Raw genomic sequence first — 22,767 nt, forward strand, 5'->3', positions numbered from 1 at the left:
TTACATTATTATTCGAACCTCTTGCTTTTTGTGTTTCTTGCATCTTTTCCGTTTTAAACACTATGACATGCCACACCAAAAGGCCCCACTTGCACCAATACTTGCCGGTACGGTTCGCAAACCGATCTCTATTTGCTTCTTATCGCCCGGCAGCTGTGTAGGGCAATGCGGGGCAGACAAATGTTCATTAAACTTCTGTCTATATATACATGCATATCTACTATATACAATCCGCCATAATCAGAATGCGAATGGTGCTGCAACACGAGATTTCACTTCACAAAATATGTCAAAATTACAAAAGTATTGACAATTACCTCAACGTGGTGCAGCACTACAATCTGACCAAACCTGTCCCGTGATCGTTTATGTTCAAGCGATCAGTTCATTTTGCCATCGACAATAACTGCTATTATTCAAGATGGAAGAGTTTTACTGTTTGGCATATGCATGATTAAATGCTTTATTTATGGGTTTTCGCTTACGAAATTGTTTGACCCGTTGTTCGTATGATTTGCTAGTAAAAATGATCATTCTGCGGTTTACAAACATACATGACAGTTTGTTGTTTATTCCTGCAATCGTAACAGATTCAAATGTATTTCATGCACAATTTGTCAAACAAATCATCCAATGCAATTGTAATCAGTAGCAGTACTTTATAGCAGAGTATATGAGGATCTCCTGATTTTTACTAGAACTGATCACATACAATGTTCAAACATAATGGTTTTATGGAGAGGCATACAATCCTTTTTTGTCCAAAATAGGGAATTAGACTGTATTGAAATGCATTTTTTTTAGCTCAATCAGGCGTGTTCCTATTTTATCATCAGCTTAGTATGCAATATAGATATAAGTGCTTTACGTAACGACACACCCTTCCAGGATGCCAAGCAAGCAAATTGTCCATGTTCCTAGTCAGCTATCAGGCTTTGGATAAACAGTTTTTCAACAGTTTGAAGGAGCAATAAGTAAAGACTAGTGTTAGTCTTTTTAATGCTTGCCTGCATGTAAATGCATAATATACAAATACAATTATAACACACAAAAGCGTAAAAATATAGCATTTATTTAGATGAAACTTAAAACACAACCAAACCATAGTTTAGAATATGATTCTTGAACAAATATATTTTTACGAATATCCTTCAAGGAAATTGTATTCATTCTACGGTTGTTTTACTTTCCACAAGACGTTGAAGAAAGTATGTGGTAATATGTAAATAAAAATACATGATTTGGTTCGAATTTCTCCAGAAAGTGTAAAACATTGTCAGCATTCTTACGATTTGGGTAAGATGGAGCGGAAACCGCAAAAACTCTCAAAATCGCCAGTAAATGTAACATTCTGAGTTAACTCTCCGATGGGTCGGAACGTCAAATAAACAGGGCAGGATCGTTACATACCTCGAATACAGCAGTTCTTGCCACAGAACAAAATTTGAAAAAATAAATAAAATAAAACTGTCTAAAGTCGTCGTCTCAAACTTGTGGTCCGTGGCACTAACAGACTTGGTCCGCGAATGATTTTTTTAAAGCAAAGCGATTACAATACGTATCCTGTAAATATTTTTTTGAACAATGTAGATTATATTTTTAACAGGCATGTCTAGAATCAGATTTAAACACATTTCTTCAAAAAGCATTGAAAAAAGTCTACAAAATATATGCCCTCAAAATATATGTGGGCTGCGGCAAATGCATTTATGCAATGGTCCGTGATACCTAAGAGGTTGGAGAGCTCTGGTCAAAAAGGGATGAATGGATGGTTTACTGGTACACGCATCGGCCCCTGTAAAATTTGAATGTAGTTCAATTCCCATCCAAGCCACCCTACAGGTTATATGATAAAAAAAGACTCTGTAAGTCTTTACAATGCCGACACGAGCGAAAAGATTATTACATCACGAACAAAACTGTATTAAAAAAACGCGTTTCTCTTGTGGCACCTAGCAACCGGTTGTTACTAGGTTAGCAGATCAGTCATACATAGCCCGGTACATTTGTGGCTTATGGTAGATCTAAGTCAACTTAGCTTGCTGCGCCACATAAGCAGCAAATTGCAATACGTTTTATGATAAATATATTTTACATTGTCAAAACCAAATGTGTCTTTTCATGTGTTAATTTGACATTCAAACTAAAGCGAAGTGATAATTAAACTGACATGTCTATTCAAACCTTTCAAAGCTGAACTTTGTCTAATTCACAATTTGTTTCGATACATATCTTCTTGCTTCTTGTTCTGTGTTGTGGGTCCAGATCTAGATTAAAAAGCAATTTCTTCGCTTATCTATTCGCGCGGATACAAGCGCTTAAACTGTTTTTGACCAACAACAACGACAACAAAAAACTAGCTACCACAACCATACACAACGGTATTACCGCACAGGCATGCAACAATCCCCGAAAACCGCTGATCGAAACTGTAACGGGATATCTGTATTTGATATCTATGCATTTGCAACATCATTGTGCCCCGTGTGATAAATGTTATTTCAAACTTTGGCTTTTGTTAGAGGCCACCCCTTCCGCCAGCGGCCATGAGGCTATAAAAGCCAAAAATGTGAAATGTCATTCTTGGTTCAGTTGAGAAAATAATAGAAAAGGGTGCGCGTGAACGTGTTTCCTATTTTTCCAATCACCTTCCTTCACGTCACGGTCGCCTGATGTCCCTCGTCGCCGTTTTTTTTTGTTTGGTGTCATTGTGTGTCGCGATATTTATCAACCGTTGACTTGAAAATGTCGTAATATTCATATTTCTGTGTGATATTTTCTTTCGTTCGATTTTGGTCGGGGTTTTCCGATGATTTTTCTTCAACCGGGAGTACTGCCTGCTTCACCCCGTACTGCTGCTACGGTATATAAATTTAATATCGCTTTTCGTATGTCACCACCGTAATGATGGAGATGAAACTTATCCTTTTCACATTATCCTTTTACGGATAGTCTCTCCCTGCTTTCCCATACGTTGCGTGCCACACAGACACAAACAACAAAAGGAAACGATGACTATTTATTATTTTTTATTGCACATACATGCCTTATCAAAGCCATTTTTATCATTCGACTTCGAAACGGCTAGGCAATAGCTGAAAGGCTTTCCGTGCGTATCGTCGTAGCAGTAGTAGTAGCTGCAAACGGGAGCATTTTAAAATTGTTCCTCAACCCTCGGCGCCAGCCGCCAATGCCGCCAGCATGCCAGAATGTAATTCAATTTTGAGCCGAAATCTCTGTTCGAATTTAATTGTCTATACAATGACGAAGCCGTTTTTTGCTTCCTCTCGAAACCAGGCTAACCAATCTGACAGATTCCAGAAATTGATATCTTCTCAGCCATAGCCGACAACCGACAAACCCGGGGCTGCCCCTCAGTCGCACAAATCGTTCAAAATCCTTTGAAATTCCAACCATCGACAACAACATCTACAAACACACAAAAGATGATAAGCCGTTTTTACTTCCGCTCTTCATGAGAATCGTTTTCCGCAATGAAAGCACGCACGCATTTTCCATGTTCCAGAATTCATCGCATCTCAATATGCCTCGTCCGCTGCTGACCGACCGAATGACGAGTTGTTGACGAGAGTTGAACAGGGTTGAAAAAAACAGCCTGCTCAGCCTATCCTACTTAACATGCCAGTAGCGTGGTCGGTCGGTTATTGCGGATTTTCGGCTGCTAATACAGTACAGTACCTCCCCGCCGAACTGGCCATGGCCACCTGGTTATAGAGGAAGAAGCACCGTGAAGGACAACTGAAAGTCGTTAAGCAACAATTCCGTGGCCGGCTTTGCAAGAGCTTAGCCGGGAAAATTGCCCACAGGCAAGCTAACGATAAGGTGCTCGGTGCTCGGTGCAATCATCGGACTTATCAGCGAGGCATACTCGCTGATTCGATTTGATACTCCGAAAAATATCATCGCCATTATCGTGTCCAATTTATGATGAAGTGCTACGAACGAATAAGTTCGAATTCGTTCCATAATCTTTCCGCTGCGTCGTCACTCGTCACCGGCCCCGGCCAGGTCGAATAGAGTTGGTTATCAAAACTCGTACAGGTTATTGCGGAACTACTTCTATCTGCACATATTTCATGTTTTATCTTCCTACACTCACGTCACTTTATTATCTCTCTCTGACACAACCGGAGGAACTGGATGCAATAAAAACGCAATAATAAAGGATCAGTGCCATGGGGCCCCGGTTCCTTTGCCAAGCGCGGCAGAGAGGGGAAATATTCGGGGGCCCCCTGAAGAAAATCAATCGATTATCACCCTCTATATCTCTGCAAGCGTATTGATGCGTTTTTATGAAGACCTGCCCAGCTATGGAGGAGAGCTAGAGCGCTAGAACATGATGGTTGCACCGTTTCGGATGGGAACAACGCCCGACTACATGTGCGCTTATCGATTGTACGCGTGCACCGCCTAGCGTGTAGCGCCGACACGTAGGGTTCGGTGCTGGCCGCAGAAGAAAATCTGACTCGCTTTTGAAATCTTCTACAATTTGTTCGCCTCTGCCACCACCGCTCGAGAGTGTAGTAGGTTGCGTACTGGCGAGTCACGGAACTGTCGCGGTAGGAAACTCTCCAGCTACAAGGATCCATACTACACTGCCAGTGTATGGATGCGCATCAGCACAACATACCTCGCCGGTGGGGTCTAGCCAGGATAGAGCCCCGCAGGACGACTTTTAATATGCATGTACATGAGCACTACTGCTGCTGCTGTTGCCGAAAACACGCCCGCTTTGTGGGGACCATGCGCAGAAAGCACGACTCCGGGCTCCCGACTCCGGGCGGCAGCAGTGTACTACTACTTTGTACTATGTTCCATTCACTCCACAAATCTTATGGCCGCTCGTTACCTATCCCACCTCCCTCCCATTTCACTACCACTTTAGTGTGGGCAACCGATTTATGCTTCTTATCCTCCACAACAATAGACAATCCTCATGGGCCAGCCTGGCCCACCTGCATCGATGTTAAATGCAAATTAAATTCTTCTTATTACAATCTCTTTTGCATTTGGTAGGATTCTATCCACGGTACGGTACGGTGAAGAGGCACAAGGGCACGAAAATCTTTGTCCAATTCTTCCTATCTTGCCCACTACTGGCTTGCTACGACGACCGAGAGCGCTGCTACCGAAGCCGTTCCACGCAGGGGACGTTTGCCAATCTTTCGGAAGTTTGTATGCACAACTTTATTAGTTCAATAACTCATAGCAATGTTTAACATATGGTCCAGCATTATTACAAAACCCACCATCCTTAAAATGGCTGTCCGTACTTTCCGCAGCGGAGAATGTCTAATTCATATTTAACGTGCCAAACCACACCACACCATCATGGAGGAGTCATATCCCCCCTCCTCGCTATTAGTCTGCTGGTAGAAACCGCATAGCGGTCGACCCATGTTGCACTCGTTTATCACCGGAATGGAAAGGAGCAAAGCGTCCTCCCCACCACGTATTTGTGGCCAACTAATTTTATCATCCCAATCTGTATAAGTCGACTTATTCGGTAGTCATTAGTAACTAAGGCATGTTTGCATTTTCAACTGTTGGAAACCAGCCCCTTCTCTACTGTAAATTCGCATGCCACAGCTTCCCACGATCCCCTCCCTCGATCTATTACTTACTCTTGTTAGCGTACAATCAGCGCTTGTCAATGGGAAAGTAAAAACTGAAGCGTTATAATACTGCCCCCCCCCCAAAAGTGTGAGCATCTCAAGTGAGCGACGAGTCCTCAACACTGCGCACTGTATAGCGCAAAAGCTTGGAAATGAAATATCTTCAATCTAGCTAATAAGCAACAGCTCATTCGGTTCGGTTCGGTGCGGTGCAGGTGCCCGCAGCAGGAAAACGGTACTACGAAGAGAAAGGATCGCCTCATAATACTCAAGGAGCCAGCATTCGGAGAAGGAAGTTTGTTGGTTATTCTGCCTTGTGTTCTGTGTTCTGTGGCGAGACGAATCTGGTGTCGAATCTAGCCGGCGCGTCCCTCAGCTGCTTGATGTTTGATGACGAGATATCAAATATCACTCTTAAATTTTCGTCCGAATGAAAGCCGATATTCAAATTTGCCTGCCGAATTATATTAGACAGGACGGAAATCGATGTAAAAAAACACAATATGAATACCCACATTTGTGCGTCGTGGCCCGAGCAGCAAAAGGAGGCAGGACCACCGCGCATCTTTCGCCCGTGCAACTGTCAGGGCGAATTACCGCAAGGGCCAATCTGGGGGTTCGTCGAAAGAATTGAAAATTAATCTGCAGCCCGCGCTCTCAGTTTTTGCTGTCGCCACTGCTGGCAGCTTGTGTTAAGGTTTTTAGTTAAAAGTTTGCTACAACCAACAGCAACAACAAAAAAACGCAACTGATTGCTACCTGTCCTTTAATAACTCACCAACCGCACAGAACTCGGGAAGCCCGCATCAATGATTTTTGTTTAGTTCAGTTTTTTTGTGCTTTGTTTTTTCGTACTCTTTACAGTGCTGTTGTCACTGTGGCCCGAAACTCAAGGTGGTTCTTGGGAGTGATTTTTTTCTTCTTTTCTTTCTTAACCAATAACGTTAGATTAAATTTCCGATCCCCTTTTCATTCCGCGTAGGGCCATTGTGTGAATAAAGCATCAACGGTTCATTTCACTTTCTTGCTTGCTGTTTTTCTTCCCAATCCATCCCACATTGACCAACATGCCCACAATACCTCCAACGAAGATAATTTTTTGGGTTTTTTGTTTCCATCATAACACCATTCCACCACCACCGTCCTACCTCGGCCTCTCGGCCCTGCTGCCCTTAACGGCTAACGACTGCCATAGAGCGGCGTCTTGGGCTGGATATTTTAACAGGAAAATCAATATTTCCGGTACAACACCGCCAGCGGTTTTTTTTTTTTCGGGTAGGGTGTCTTGTGCTGTTAACGAATATTAAACTGACTAAAAACGTTGGTCAAGGCCCACTGGGTTGCAATATAGAAGCGATGTTCCATTCAGCATCCTGCGCATGAGACGTGCCAGGAAGAAGTGGATATGGTTTATAAACTGTGTATTTATCTTCCGTAATCGGCCGTTTGATGAAAAGCAAACTGCTGAATTGAATTCCTACTCTAGCTGCATTTGAGAGTAAGCAAATCATGTCCCACTTTAATCACACACCCACCCCCCCTTTGGTTGGCATGTCCGCCAAAGGGACGTGCATTTTCAAGCCATCCATCCAGTTATGGACAGACGCTTTATGGTCCCTTTTGATTTGCTCCGTTTGTATAGTAAAGCAAATACAAATGCTTGCAAAAGATACGATTTGCATCGGACTCCAAGCCCACTCCAGACGGGTGTACCGAGCCAACCTCACCACAGCACAGCACAGCACGGCCGGCACAGGGATTTGCAATTGCAGGGAAAAACTGTATTTGATTTGCAAACCACTGCTGCTGTTGCTTGTGTTTACTTTTCCCTCACAAAGAAACCTGGGACGCTTCTGCGACCGCACGCTGTAATGCTGAATTGATGCAGGAATGATGCATTCAAAAATCACTCAGAATTCGTTTCATTCATTGAACGCGTTGTGGTGAAGTATGATTACATATATTTCAGCTCACAAACTCGCAGAATGCAGCATTGCCTCCCGCAGCATTTGGCAGCATTGCAAATGACATACGAATACGGTGGTGCAGTTTTGTTTGCCTGCCACCATGGGCATTGCTACTATTTTCCTACATCCTTGTTAGGATGTAACTCCTACAACAATCTGCAAGTACAGTACAGGCAACCTGTAGCGTAAAAATTAATAATTCATTCAAGCCAACTGTGCGGGTACGCCGGGACAAAAACGAGTCGTATTAGATCGTGCGCGCTGTGTGCGCTTTAACCGATTAAAACTGGTGAGCCGAGAATCGAACAAGGGAACTTATCACCAGCGCGGGGTGAATGTATTCACCCCATTTCCGAGAGCACAGGTGAAACGGGAAAAACATCCCACAAAAACAGGTTTTAGCTTAGTTTCTCTCCTACCACCCACGGAAGGGGTAACGGGTTAGGGCAAATCCCTCGCCAGCGCCAGCCTTAAGGACAGAAAAATTAGGAGAAATCCTTGAATCGTATCGGGAGTTGCCTCAAAACATCCCCCAGCAGCAGCAACAGCAACAACCTGTGTCTTCCGTGCTTATGCGAAACAGCAAGCCTGTTGCTCTTAATTCCATCCAAGTAGCTTTAGATCTAATACCATCGCTGTTGCTTCTTCTTCACTGCTTTTGCTGATTCTATTATTGCTGCTCTTATTGCTGCCACTCTGCTCTGCTCTGCCAAATACATCAACAGGTTAAATTTTCGTCAGAGATAATATTATTTCTATTTCCAGCCACTCACTGCCTCACTGCCCGTTCCCTGCAATGTTTTTACAATGAATGGTGTGCTATGGCAGGCCTGCCCAAACCAGTTACCCCTTTCGGACCAGAAAAGGGGCCCCGACTTTTCCGAACCCCGAAATGCTCCGCGGGCCCACCCATTTTCCAGAGCGTTTTCCCCTGTTTCCCTTAAAACTTCTTGAAAACGCCCGAAAATCGTGAAATAATCCTTTCCAACTTTCTTCACGAAAACGGTCTCGGCTACCTTCCGGCCAAGGCCCAAGGTTCTAGCGAAGCAGAGAAGAGCAGCTTGGATGGGAGGGTGGGTGGGAGCGGCACCGAGGATATAAATTATTTGAATACCTAATAAAGGAAGGGTGTGCCCTTTTGTTTCATGTTTTTATTACACACAAATCTGAAGTTTCCATTTGCATGTAGCGTGTCGGGGAGAAAGAGCATTCAAGAAAATAATCGTCCCTGGGAAGTAATAATAATTCCAAACAATATTTTACACTTTGTTGGTTTCAGTGTGTAACTAAAAGTGAGATTGAATCTTTAATAAGATCTTGAACACAGATTTTAATTTATTCCAACAACCTCTCCCACACACCACGAGAGCGCAACCCACACACACACACGAACACACGCACACGCATTGTGTGTCCCAGGGTTCGGGCACAACGTACACACGCTCGCTTGTCGCGCCGTATCTTTCCGGTGATCCTTTTATTTGATTTTATTACGGTGCCGGCACCTTTCTTATCACATATGCAAGATGTAGTTGATCCTTGCCGTGTATAGTGAGATAGTTGGTAAATTTTCCGTTTCGGATCCGAAGAGCATCGCAACAAGGGTGGAACGATGGGAAGGTTAAATCGCTTTTCTGAAGAGGAGTATCTCAAATATGTTGCCTTTCGGTGCGTAAACAAGAGCATTAAAGCTCGCAGAAATATTAAATCTACCTTTTTAAATGTCCCTTAACGCAAGCAAACACACACAAACGGTGTGTGTGTGTGTGTGTGTGTGTGTGTGTGTGTGTGTGTGTGTGTGTGTGTGTGTGTGTGTGTGTGTGTGTGTGTGTGTGTGTGTGTGTGTGTGTGTGTGTGTGTGTGTGTGTGTGTGTGTGTGTGTGTGTGTGTGTGTGTGTGTGTGTGTGTGTGTGTGTGTGTGTGTGTGTGTGTGTGTGTGTCTGTGTGTGTGTGTGTGTGTGTGTGTGTGTGTGTGTGTGTGTGTGCGTGTGTGTGTGTGTGTGTGTGTGTGTGTGTGTGTGTGTGTGTGTGTGTGTGTGTGTGTGTGTGTGTGTGTGTGTGTGTGTGTGTGTGTGTGTGTGTGTGTGTGTGTGTGTGTGTGTGTGTGTGTGTGTGTGTGTGTGTGTGTGTGTGTGTGTGTGTGTGTGTGCAGAGGAAACACAACGGTTGACCGTACACGAGGTGGAGCTCACATTCTGTTGCCCATGGACACAGGTGAAACGATGCATGCGGTATCGTGTATTGATCTTCAAAAGATACGAGCTGATGTACAGCATTAAAAGCAGCATAAAGTAATGGCTAGCATCGACCAGCATCACACCCAAAATACAAAAACAATCAAAATCTGCATTTGATATTTTTCAAACCACCCACCTTGAAACATGATTTCCTTTGATCTTTTCACTTCTCTTGCCCTTCACTTCCCGAATCGTGCCCTCGCGCTTCCTTCCGACCGTATGAACTTGTTGTTTAGCAGGATAAATGACAGTTTTCACGCCTTTCACCCAAACTGACCACTGTCTACTAGATCGACAGCAGGTCCACTGCGTGGTTGTGCTCCTTTGTGTCCTCCGTATGCTTCATGATGAGTGTGTGTGTGTGTACCGCTGCTGGCCTCCTTTGTTGCGGTGTCGCCACCAAAAGTCAATCCTTTCGAATGTCCATCATCACATGTAGTCCCCGCTCCGCTTTGCGCAATTAATTCCACAGCACAAAGGAGGGGGAAGAGATAACAGGACACAAAAGTCATCCAAACTACATTTGCATAAATGGGGATTTAAAAAGTAGTCCTGTCGACTTGTAACAATAACCAATGAGTATTTAATTAAAACCTTTTATGCTTTCCCGGCCAACGCGCCAACGCCTGCTACAAGATGTGGGGGGGTACCCTTTCGATTCCGATCTCGTTTCGTCCGTAAGGACGGATTGTTTCGAGAACTGTCCTCTGTACTTTGTACAAGCTAATGTTGCTGCTGTCGCCTGCTAAGGACAGTTAAAAAGGAATCGTATTGCTGCTTACACCCACTCACTCCCACACCCACACACATCCCGGTTGAACAAACTTTCACGCCCTGTGGCGTGGCGTCAGTGCCGTGTGCTCTTCTTTCCAAAACCCATCCGAACCTGAATCTGATCCGAGCTCCGAAGCGGAAAGGAGGTGGAGGAGGAAGCAAAGCGGCAACAAAAAACCAACTGTTTGGATTTGATAGCACCCGAGCAGAGAGAGAGCGAACCCTCGCACCCTCGGCGTTAATGGGGAGGCGCGTCGACGCAAGGACGACGGGGCGACGTGTTGGAAGCAATAATGGAAACAAAACAAGGTCATGCATATGCTATTTCCATTCAGCAGCAACAGCACCCTTCCCGATTGTGTGACATTGGTATCGAGTGACTGCAACCGCTACCGAATGATTTTTTAAACCGCCCTGTTGTTCCCCCAAATCATCATCCGTTGGCACCTTTCTTTCTCACGTCGTTCCATGCTAAATCTACCGCTGCGCTGTGCGTTTGCTGTTTTCACAAATATTCAAATTGTTCCCTACTGCTAGGGGGTGCCGTGTACGCAACCGTTTACCGAGCGAGAAATCAAAGGGGTCGCCAGCGTAGCGCCCGGGCCCAAAACGGCTCCCGCGCCTGATGATGATTACGCCTGACCGTGATACTGCACATTGTGTGTGTGTGTGTGTGTGTGTGTGTGTGTGTGTGTGTGTAAACAGCAACACACGCCGCTAAAAAGTAACCGAACTGGGGGACTCTCAACCCGGCCCATTCCCGTTTCATCCAACACGTGGTCGTTGCTACTGCCCTACAGAAGCGGTCAATAAAAAGGAAAAGAAAACCGATCCGTCTGCTGCTGCTGCCCACTACCGGTGGGCACCCTCCCGAAACCTTAATCGACATTCTCACCTTAGCACAATTGTCAAACCACACACACATTTTCAAGCCGTACTATCAGGAGGGCTCAGAGAAGCAGCAGTAATAGTAGTAGTAGTAGTATCCGTAGCGGGTTCCGTGCTTGGACCTGCAAAGGTGACTTCAAACTCGTCCGGTGCGGCGGCGTCTCAGGCGGATCAAAACTATCGAATTTCAATCGCAAGTGACGGCCATTACCCCTTCATCCCCCGGGGGGTGGTTAGGCTTTTGCGGTGCGGCTTTTGCGCGCGCGCGTGTTAAACACGCTTATTAATTACTGTCTTCCCCACCGTTTCCTTGCGAGGCAGGCTATGATACACATTCCAACCAACGCACCACCCAACGGAATGACCAGCCTACTGCGATGCTACACATATCTGTATCATGCAACAGCGTCATCCAAACAAAGTGTGCACCAAAAAAGGCACTTTTGTAACACAAAAAACAAAACAAACCTACAAAAGACACGATGGATGGAGTGATGAAAGAGAGAGAGAGAGAGAACGAGAGAACGAGAGAACGAAGATAGAGGATCTTCATGCCAAATTCCAAATTCCGCAAGCCCAGGCAACCGAAATCCAGTGTTTGTGTGCGAAATTGTGTAAATAAAATCCACCGTAAAACATTTCTCGGCCACTCGGCGCTCGGCGGAACACATTTTACGTTCTTGCGGTTTTCCCGATACGATTAACGCCTGTGGTCAGGCAAAAGGGGTTATACAAACCTCTGTCCCCCCGGGCGGGGGGCCCTATGATAAATACCGTACAATTCCCCAGGTCGCAGTGGTTGGAAGGACGCAGGTTGGTGGGACGCAGTTTGACTAAATTAGTACTATTTTGTGGTCAGGCTGGTGCTGGGCACTGCGCACTGCGTATCATGTACTTCGACACATGTGACATAATTATCTCGCTTTCACGGGGCCGCACGGTTGATATATTGCCCCGAAAGGGCACACTCTCGATGTAGACATTTTAATTCACTAGACACACATGTGTGTGTAATGCCCTGATAGAGAGAATGGACGCAAATTTGAAGCGAATATTGTTTTGTTCCAATTGTAAAGCATTTATGCATGGAACGGTCTGTAAAGATCGTGCTCACGCGTTACAGCTTTGTTTTGCTGCTTGTTATCCATAGAAATGTTCCGATTTTTTTGCTCATTTAAACCACCGGACTTATCGGAATTCGGGAAGGGAGTTCGAAAGATTTCCCGCGCACGATAAGCCGTAATTCACCCATACCTGATGATGCTGTGCATTTGCGTTAGTGCACAGACGCTTGGCCGAGAGATTTCAATATAGATCCAGATCCGGACTCCGGCAGTGCGGGTGCGCGGTAGTATATCTTAAAATCGTATCACCGTAACCGACTGGTAAACCACCTTACATCGGATAAACCGTAACACTCGGAATCGTCGTCGTCGCCAGCCAGCCCAACCAAACCCCAGCCGGAGACGACGACGACAACGCAAGATAAACAAACAGAACAATTTTAATGATCGCACCACAAGAATGAATCACGCTACCGCCGCGTCCGCCGCCTCAGTTCTCTGGCCCCCACGGTCGCTACAGCCCGTCCGGTGCGATCTGCTCACCTTCTCACTTTGGGCCTGAAAGCCAAAGAAGCTGCAGCATTGTTCTCCTCCATTGGGTGTGTGTACCACGCTTTTCTTCCTTTTTTGTTGGATTTAGGGCCAAACACACGCCAAATCACGCATTCGCTTTATTAAGTTGTTAAACAAGACGACAACGATTTCCTTCCCTGAAAAAACAAAGCAAGCTCTGGTGGCAAACAAACTGCGAGAATGCGAGAAAAACTGCTGCACGTTGCCGCAGCGCTCCGTGTTGGCAAGCGTGGCAAACGGTTCTGGTATTGTCTTGTTAGGCAGTTGTCCTAAAGTAATTAAATGCGATTTATCTCGTATGTTTAGCCTCCTTTTAGGCGTGCCCAGTGTCCACTGCTGTTGTTGTTGTTGTGTGCTGTTGTGTCCACCCGTACAAGGGACTTGTTTGTTAAACAGAGAGCGATGGGTTGGGGGGGGCTGGCTGGCTGGATTGCTTGTAGTGACTGCGGCTCGGCGATCTCAGATCGATTATTTCTTCAGCACTGTTATAGCATCGATGCCGGTGCAACACATATATGTCTTCGAGAAGATATCGACACGACCAAACCCACCGCTCCTACTGTCTTCGGAGGCGAATCGGAGGCTAACGTACCCAGCAGCAGCAGCAACAGCAGCAACAGCAGTCGATAACGAAGGATAGATTGAAATTCGCGCCAGACTCGTTACTAAGCGTCGAGTTTTCGGCTTCAATTACAATTTATTCTTGAGCCCGCGCTTTAGGGCCGCTGCACCGTTCCGGCTCGGTGCGTCTTCCCCCCCAGCCAGCCAGCCAGGCACTCATGTCCGGATGCCTGCAGGTAGAATTCTATAATTCAATTATTTCACCAAGCGTGAACATAATAAATATCAAGGGGTTAAGAAACGAAGGCGCAGCGTAGTGTAGTGTAGCGCAAATGCTTGTTGTTTATTTACTTTGGAATTATGGAAAAACGCGCAACCGGAGCGGGCGCCCCGAAGTTGAAAGTTGGCAGCACCCAAACACACACTGTTGCCTGTTCCTCGGGCCCCCTGTAGACGGCCCTAGGACGGCTAGGGAAAATAATAACTAAACTCAAGAGGTTCATATTACGCCCGAAGGTTTTTGGATAAACGGAAATCTTGCAATGTACCGCCGCCGTCCCTACCCCGCCCGTACAGTCGTCGTCGTTGTTTTGGGAACAATTTTTCGGCATCAACTTGTGTCGACGTACATTTAGAAGCTGTCGAAAAGACGATATGGTATGGCATTACGGTATTGGCTGTGCACAACGGGAAAGTGTAACCGCTGCGGAGTGAAAAAGAAAGAGCACCAAACGCCAAATGCCCGCCCGTCCCGAGCCTCGCGCCCTGTCGGCATTAGTTACACACAGAGTTCGATATTAAGCCCATCTTCAGCCATGTGTCCGGAGGAAGATGATAATACGTTGGCAGTGGTTGTGTTATGTTTAACACTCACATCATTGCTCTTTACCTCATTTACTTTTGGCGAGGTGGTGGCGATAGGCCGTAGCAGCAGAAGCAGCAGCAGCAGCAGCAGCCACATCACGGTATGCAAAAGGAACCTTTTAAAAGGCTCGCTCGCGTTTCAAACAAACAACAGAAGTTTCTCCTTTCAGCAATGCACCACCACCAGCACCACCAGCAATGAACATTGACGCAATAATCGATTTATAATCAACATAAGCATTCTCACAATGCTACATCGAAAATCAATTTCACATTTCGCGGCTACGCTCATCGGGCCACCGCCACCAATGGGCCCCAATGGACGGTTGTTGCATTCCGCAAGGCCGCACTTTGTTTCCGTTTCAGTTTTATTTATTCTTGCTTCGTGCTTTTCACCGCTCCCGCATCAGCACCGCCGTCTACTACTGCCACCCACGAGCCTTTATCAGTGGCCATTTATACTGCAGCTCGGAACCCTATGTGAATGTGGCATGTCGGTCCGTTTATCGGACGGCACAAAATGCATCTCAAGCAAGCCCTTTCCGATGTGCTATGCTTGTGTATGTGTGTGTGTGTGTGTGTGTGTGTGTGTGTGTATGCGTGTGTGTGTGAAAGGAAGAAGAAAAGGGATGCAACAATGCAGCGTATCGAACAGCAGCTGGCTATTGCGATGACGGGGCTCTGCTGCTGCTGCTGCCGCTCACCTCTTCATAGGACACGCAGTTCTTTCTGCACGTTCTCTGTGCGCAAATACGTTCAAAGTGGCTGTATCCGGCTTTCTGTGAAGAAAGTTTACGCTTTCTTAGGAAATATTACAATACAGAATAAACATTCTACACATTTCTCTCTTTGCTGTTAGGAAAAAAAAGAGCAATGGAATGTGTTGCCTCCAAACGTCCTAAGAATCCATATGCGAATAGGCACATAACGTTGCTGTAAAGCTACCCTACTCCACAAGTTACGGTTCCACAATGTTGATGCTTTCCTCTGCCTACATCAAAAGAAAACACTAAACACTTTTACAAACTCTGTTTCATCACTTCAGCGCTTCTGCACGGAAGTCATCAACAAACCACCCACCGGGAAGGTCGCAGAACAGAACAGAAAGAATCGAGAGGCGGGCGGGGAAAAACGGGGGAAAAATTGGTTGCTAAATGTAGCGAATGTCTTCAAACATTCTTTTACTAATTCGATTCGTAGCATTATCAATCAAAATTAAAAGCAACCGGCACCGGCACCGGCACCATCCAAACCCCTCCCAGCAGCGGTTCCAGCAGCAAACAACACGAGCAGGATGTAAGCGGGAGGCAGCAAGCCGGAGGAGTAACCGGAAAGCATGCGGAAAACTTCCAAAACACATCTTCCTCAATTTAAATCAGAAAATCAATGATTCGGATTAAATATTTAAAAGCAAACATAAATTAAATCTTTAACTTTGCTGCCCCGGCTCCGTCGTCTCCATCGATCCCGGGCCGGGCTTATCTAACTGGGGCCTTGTTCTCTCTCTGTGTGTGTTGGTGGATGTAGGCGCGCGAAGCCGCATTTCCACCGTACAGCCAGCAGCCGACCGCCACCGCCGCCGCATTTTCCCGCTGCGTGAGACACCAGAACGTTCAGATTGATTTTAAAGGTTCTCTTTTATTACCCTCGCGTTTTAACCTTCCCACCCGTGTGCGGCGGTGGTAGTGCGTATGCCGTAATGGTTGTGCGTACCCCCGGCGCGTACGATTAGACAACTGAATGAATGAAGCAAAAACATTTGTTCGGCACGCCTGACGTCGACTGACTTTAGACGCACTTTCGTTCGTGCTTTCTTGCCTTCCTGTCATGATTAAAGGTTCCAGACTTTCTTTAATTTGTTATTATTTCGATTTGGATGATATGGCTGCCTTCCCGCCCGCGCGCTTTGATATTGCGTCAATCGCGAGGGATCGCGATCAAAAGGCAATTTCATTACAGCGGGAAGCGTGGAGGCCAATTTTCCCCGAGAGCGGGCGGGACGGGGCGTTTGATACTGAGGGAAAAACACAAGCACACAAGCCTTTACTGCCAAGCTGCCTCATGCGCTACAGAGATAAATGAGAGGCTTTCAAACAAGAAGGGAGCCAGATTTGTTATTATTATCAATTTACAAAACTCTCTCTCTCTCTCTCTCTCGGTCGCTCGCTTTTAATTTGCCTATGTAGATCATTTTTTAAGCATGGGGAAGCCCCCGCCCTAGCCCCTGCCGCGCCCTGTGTGCAAAGGAAAAGACATCGCTCAGTATTAACTTGATTAAAACCTTTTGTCTCATCGTTGTCGTTGGTGGAATTTGTCGTCTCCCAGTTCGATCCCCAGTCCCGGTACGGGGTTCGTTGTTCATTCGTTCGCTCGCTTTTGATCTCTATATTTTTCTTCCTCACACGTAGTTAAGCCTCGCGCCTAACACAGCAATGCCGTCTGCTGCCGTTCGAAACGTCCTGTACTGAACGTCCTCCCGGTCGGTCTCGGTCTCACTGTGTCCTGTGTCCTGTGCCCCGCTGCAAAGTGCTACCCGCTACGGCAGCGAGGAGGGCGACCTTCGAGCATATATCCCTTCGTGCGCACACGAGTGTCCTGCACGACTGGACAGCACCAGCCCACTGTAGCGCGTTGGATTCAGTTACAGTCCCTTCCTGTTTATTGGACGGTCAACCACTTCCAATTCCAATCACTAAATCAAATTGCATTACCCGCACCCGCACCGGAAACGGGTGCTAAAACACGCCAAAACCCGTCACATGCTAAGTCAAACGTCGGATACTAAATTGCAGATGAAATTGAAAAGTGGAAATAAATTTGCCTCTTCCGATACGGTCCGGTGTAAGCGTTGCGTTTGCGTCCCCTCCCAGCAGGTTCTTCGAGTAAAGTTCCCTATTATGTTCACGGGCAGGCGATTTTACACGTTCCACGCACACCAGGGCGGGGCGGGTTTTGCAATCATAGCGTGTGAAACGGTGGCCGGATTGAGTGCGGATGCTAACTGCTTGCTCAAAATAAAGATTGGTCCCATTGGGCCCGCTCAGGTCAATCAGGTACCGCCAAATGCATTGCGAATAATCAAATATATCACAGCTGGTAATGAGATTTCAAAAGTAATCATCCCGGGTATGAATTCAATTAGGAGTTGCTCTCTCAACGACGACGACGACAGCATTTCTTCTCGCAACCTATTAAGCTATCGATCCCTTTGGACCATTTGATGCAAAACTCCAACCAGCTAGGTAAACGGGTATCTTTACACCCCCAAGAAACATCCTACATTCCAACACCTCCAACCCTGCAATGAATCCACCATCGCGCCGAGCACATCCTGCCGAGCGTTCCCTGCCCAAGCTATCCCTCCTGACATTCCCTCTACCGGTTTAATTAGACGTGTAAATACAATTCAATTAATGCTTGGTCCCATAAAACCGAGTCCCTGTTTTAAAGACATTTCCATGCACCTCTTCCTTGATGATGGTGCTTCTTACCCAAAGCTGAGCAGACAAAGAAAAAGACATAAGCCCGCCTGCTCAGTTCATCTAATTAAAACAAATGTTAATTTACCTCAACGCATTGCCAAATACGCAGCAGCAGCTGCTCACTGCTCCCTAACAAGGCTTCGCGGCACACGGCGGATGGACAAAAAATGTGTGTTTACGCAAAACATTACTGCCGAAGAGAATAAAACTGTGATTTTTCATCATTTTCTAAGAAGCAAATGTTGGACAACATCGCTTCTTTTTTTTCGCGGTAAATAGCGATTCCTTTGCGTTTCCTATTGGCAGCTGTTTTTTTGTTTTTTGTACGGCAGGCTACAAAGAATGATTAATAACTTGAATTCAAATCCCCAACTAATACGCACTAAAATGACAAATTGTTGTGAACACAGAGCAGACACCGAGCAAAACAAAAAAAAAGCACGTGGAACAGATCGCAAAATCATAATATGTTCGCCCGGCCACAAACTTCGCCGCCACCGCCTTGCCCATCATCATTACCCTTATATTACTCAAGATAAATATTCAAATTCCACTTCAAACCGTTCACCCGCTTCGGCCAGCCAGCCGCACTCAACGCCACTACGGGCAATAAAAAACACATAAAACACAAATTCAAATATGACTTTTCCGATCCAAAAATGATCCTTAATTTGCATATTTAAATTGCATGCAGCCGCTCCTCGCCCTCCGCGTGGGTGGGTGGGTGCAGAATTTGCAAAGTTCAAAGATTTCAACGATGTCGTCGCTTTTGCTTTATTCTTTTAGAATGCGTGCTCTCGTTATCTGACCGACCGGGGGTACTCCGAATGTAGGTGTGTGCGTGTGGAAAAACGATACACAGTCCCGAGTCCCCTTGGCCCGGGGTTTGTCCCGTTAACAGTCCCTTGCAAGTGTCTGGCATATGTCACGAGCCTTCGGTCCGGGGCAAACAGATACTTCAGGCATTCTGTTCAGTAAGCTGTTTAACAATAATTTTTCACGGTTTCCCATTTTCCGAATCGGCACTTTTTAACACCACATTGCGTGGCCACCCTTGGTGCCCTGGGGTTTTTTTGTTGTTGTGCATTCTCCCCTCAATCCCCGCACGATTGTCACAGAAATCGACACCGTTTAAGGGGACGTCGTCTCGTGGGGGTAGAGTATTATTAATATTATTAGTAGCGTTTGAGAAGCTATATTGAGCAATCATACTCGGAGTTGGCTCCGATGTTACAGACAGACCGACAGACAGTACCGTAAATTACCTGAAAACAGTCATCAAAAATCGTGCTCCCGTGCAACTTCATTCGCGAAGCTAATACCATTCACATCCATCCCCATATGGCACCACCAGTCGAACCAACAGTGAAGGCAACGAGATACCTTATCGCTATTCGAAAGCAATTAAAACTTCATAACGTACCGTACGACGGAAGGGACTTGTCGTAGTAGACAAAACTCCGCAAAATGATTAACGAATTCTTCGTCGAAAATATTTCGGTATTTCATTACCCCTTCTGCCCGCTCTCGGTGTGCTCTCTGTGTGCGACGCTCTTCGGTTGATATTCCGGGTGAAAGGGAGCGGAATTGAATCGTTTTTCGGTACCGGTGCCTTCACGTGTGCGCGCTAACCCTTTCCATCTCCGGGGCCGGGGCCGCACGCATCCCGGGCACGATATCCGTAAAAAGCATGCCGCACGCTGCCTTTCCGGTTTGCATTAATATTTATGTTCCATATACACATTTCCGATACCTATGTGAGAATATCTCTTTCATATTCTTCTTCTTCTGGTGAGTCCTCCTCGCCCCCAACCCATCGCGCAGTGGCAAAAACCCAGAATTTCCCAGCGCTTGCTTTTCCATCCCCATTCCCATGATTTCGGGTAAGTGCGTATTGTATGTAGCAAGGGAACCATTTAATGCCACTTTGTCTTTGGCAGCAAATTTAAATTCCTTGGTTTTGCCAGTTTTTGATAAGTAATAACATAACCGCCCGCCGTGTCTTGCCGTGGCTCCTTCCGAGACGGGAAGATGAAGAATTTTTAGACCACGTTTACAGCGTAAAAGACGCGGGACACGAGCGTTCACGGGCGTAGAGAGCGAAATCGAAAATCCGTCATAACCGTCCGTCCCGTTCCGTTCCCGTCCCCCGTTCAATCATCGATGCAGTTGACAGGCAACCCTTTGCGAAGCGTTTCTCAAGAACGCTCTTCCGCACCCATTTTCCGCGCCGTGGAGGGCTGGCGGACTGCTAATGGGTTTTTGATTGGGAATAGCGGGGAAATTTGCCGAATTTGCTAGCTTTATCGAGATGGGAAAGTTGCTCATTTCGCAAAACGGTAGTCGCTTACAGCCCCATGTTACACGGGACGAGCCACACCACAATCTGTACCGAATGTACCGAACCGATCAATCATTTGTTTCTTTAAACTTTAAGCCTTAGATTTGACAATCCCGCACAAGGCTCGAAGGACTCGACTGTCGGTTTTATGTTGTATGACTTTCTGTTCACATGCAGATAGAAAGGAGGGATGTACAGGGAAATGGAAAACTTTTTGACAACCTAGTTGCTGCCAGAGCGACATCGGTTTGAACAACAGCATCGGTTTGGTCGGTTGGTTGCGGGCAGAATCGAAAAGTCGAGGCGAGGAGTTGCAGGGATAGCATAGCATGAGCACGGACGATCGTCACCGTCCCTTCCCTTCCCGTCAAAAGCCTAGAGCAGGAACAAATTCAATTAAATACACTCTGCTCAATAAAATTAAATCCCACACGGCCCACAACAGTCCACTGCTAACAATAAAAACATAATGCTCCTAGGGACACGGTGTGGTGTGATGAATGAAACACAGGCACAACAACATCGTCAATCTAGCCCGAACTCTAATATATCACGATACATCGAATGATTGATTCGTTACGAAACAAACACAAGCGGGCAGAGGGAACACATTCAGGGGGTTCCTCTGGTGGAGTTGCGGAAAAGTTTGAGCGCGATGAGTTGTGGATGACTTTTTCGGCTACAATTTGCCGCCAACAGCAACAACACGCACGCAACTGCAAAACGGTGCAGATAAAAAATAACATAAGTTTCATATCTGATTTTGATATCAAAAATGATAAATGATTTATCATTCGTTCCTAGAATTTTCTCCGGTGCAGGAAGGGCAGCGTGTGTGCCAGACACGCTCTCAATGTTCCCGCGTACCGTATATCCGCTTCTCACTTCTTGCTTGTCGAAGGAATAAAATATGGCCCTTCAACATATTCCGTCCACTTCCACTGCGCCAACTTCCAAGTAGAGGCATTCCCTGAGGGCATGATCTATTTCATGAGCGCACCCGGTCTGCGTCTATCAATCGACGACTGCTTCCAACACACAGCCTTACTACACAGAGAGAGAGAGAGTTCAATGTTAGAGGCGGTGGTAAAATGTCGCTTTGTTTGCAAATATTTACCTTCTCGATACTGAATGCAGCTTGATGCATTTTTACAACCTACTGCAGCACCTATTGAATTTGCAATCTATCTTTTCGTTGGGGTTTTGTTCCTTCGTTGGCAGCTTCGCTATCCATAACTCCTCTTGTAAATGTAATGAAATGTGCAAAAATGTGCACAAACACACACACACCCGTACAAAGAAACCCTTCGCGAATGTGTATGAAAAACACTCGTGTTCGTTAATCGAAATCTCTTCATGGCACACTGCGTCCTACCACAAATTCGTTTACAATCAATCTACTCTTCGCGCTCAATGGGCATCCAGTTTGTCATCACTCTTGCGTTGGCTAAACGGTCCGCATAACTTATTCATGTCGATGATGTCGATACTTACCCAAGGCCCGGGCCGGTGATGATGATCCGCTCTTGTAATGCTGATTGGATGGTTTGCTTGATGATCCTCATACATGCCCCTCCACACAGTAATCGAAGCAAGTGCTAGCACATTACAACATGCCATTACCATAGCAAGACGGTCTCGGGAAAACAATCGTGTAATTAGCTGCGAAAGGCACTCCCGCTTTTCAGCTTTCCAGATGAAACGTTCCCACTTCCCACTACTACCTCCTCCCACGTCACGGCACGGGTTAACGAATATGAATACTCTTTGACGACACGATGTCCTCAAATATGTGTGTCATTAGTAACTGAAAACGCTCCAAATTGACACAATACCGTATCGTGATAATATTGCTTCAAAAAAAAAAACAAACCACTACCACTATAACAAACACAACCATCGGAGGGGGGCATCGGCTTTCCCTGCGCTTGTGTTACAGCAACGCAACGGTTGCTTCGTTTCCAAATTTATATAATTAAAATTTTCAAATACCCCAACTCTCAACACGGTTTCTCCAGTTTCTTGCGGGGTGGGTAAGCTGTTGCTGTTGCCTTGTAAGCTTGTATCAATCAAAGCCCCGCGAGAGGTGGTGAAATTTAGATAAATGATTTTTTAGCTCTCATTATTATTATATTTTCGGCCCGCTTTTATCGTGCACATCACCAGCGCCAACCGCTGCTACCTTTTGCTTAATGAACATGATGATTGTTTCTTTTATCTTCCAGACCTTTGCCGGTCACATGTCCGCCCGACCGAGCGGATGGGTTTTGCTCGGGCACCGTGGAACAAAGGGAACGCAAGACGTGGCTAAAAATATCATCCTAGATGTTGGGCATTGGGTAGCTACGATGACGACGAAGGAGAAGACGCACATACACCT

This window comes from Anopheles gambiae, chromosome 3 (assembly GCF_943734735.2).
Source record: "Anopheles gambiae chromosome 3, idAnoGambNW_F1_1, whole genome shotgun sequence".
Taxonomy (NCBI): Eukaryota; Metazoa; Arthropoda; class Insecta; order Diptera; family Culicidae; genus Anopheles; species Anopheles gambiae.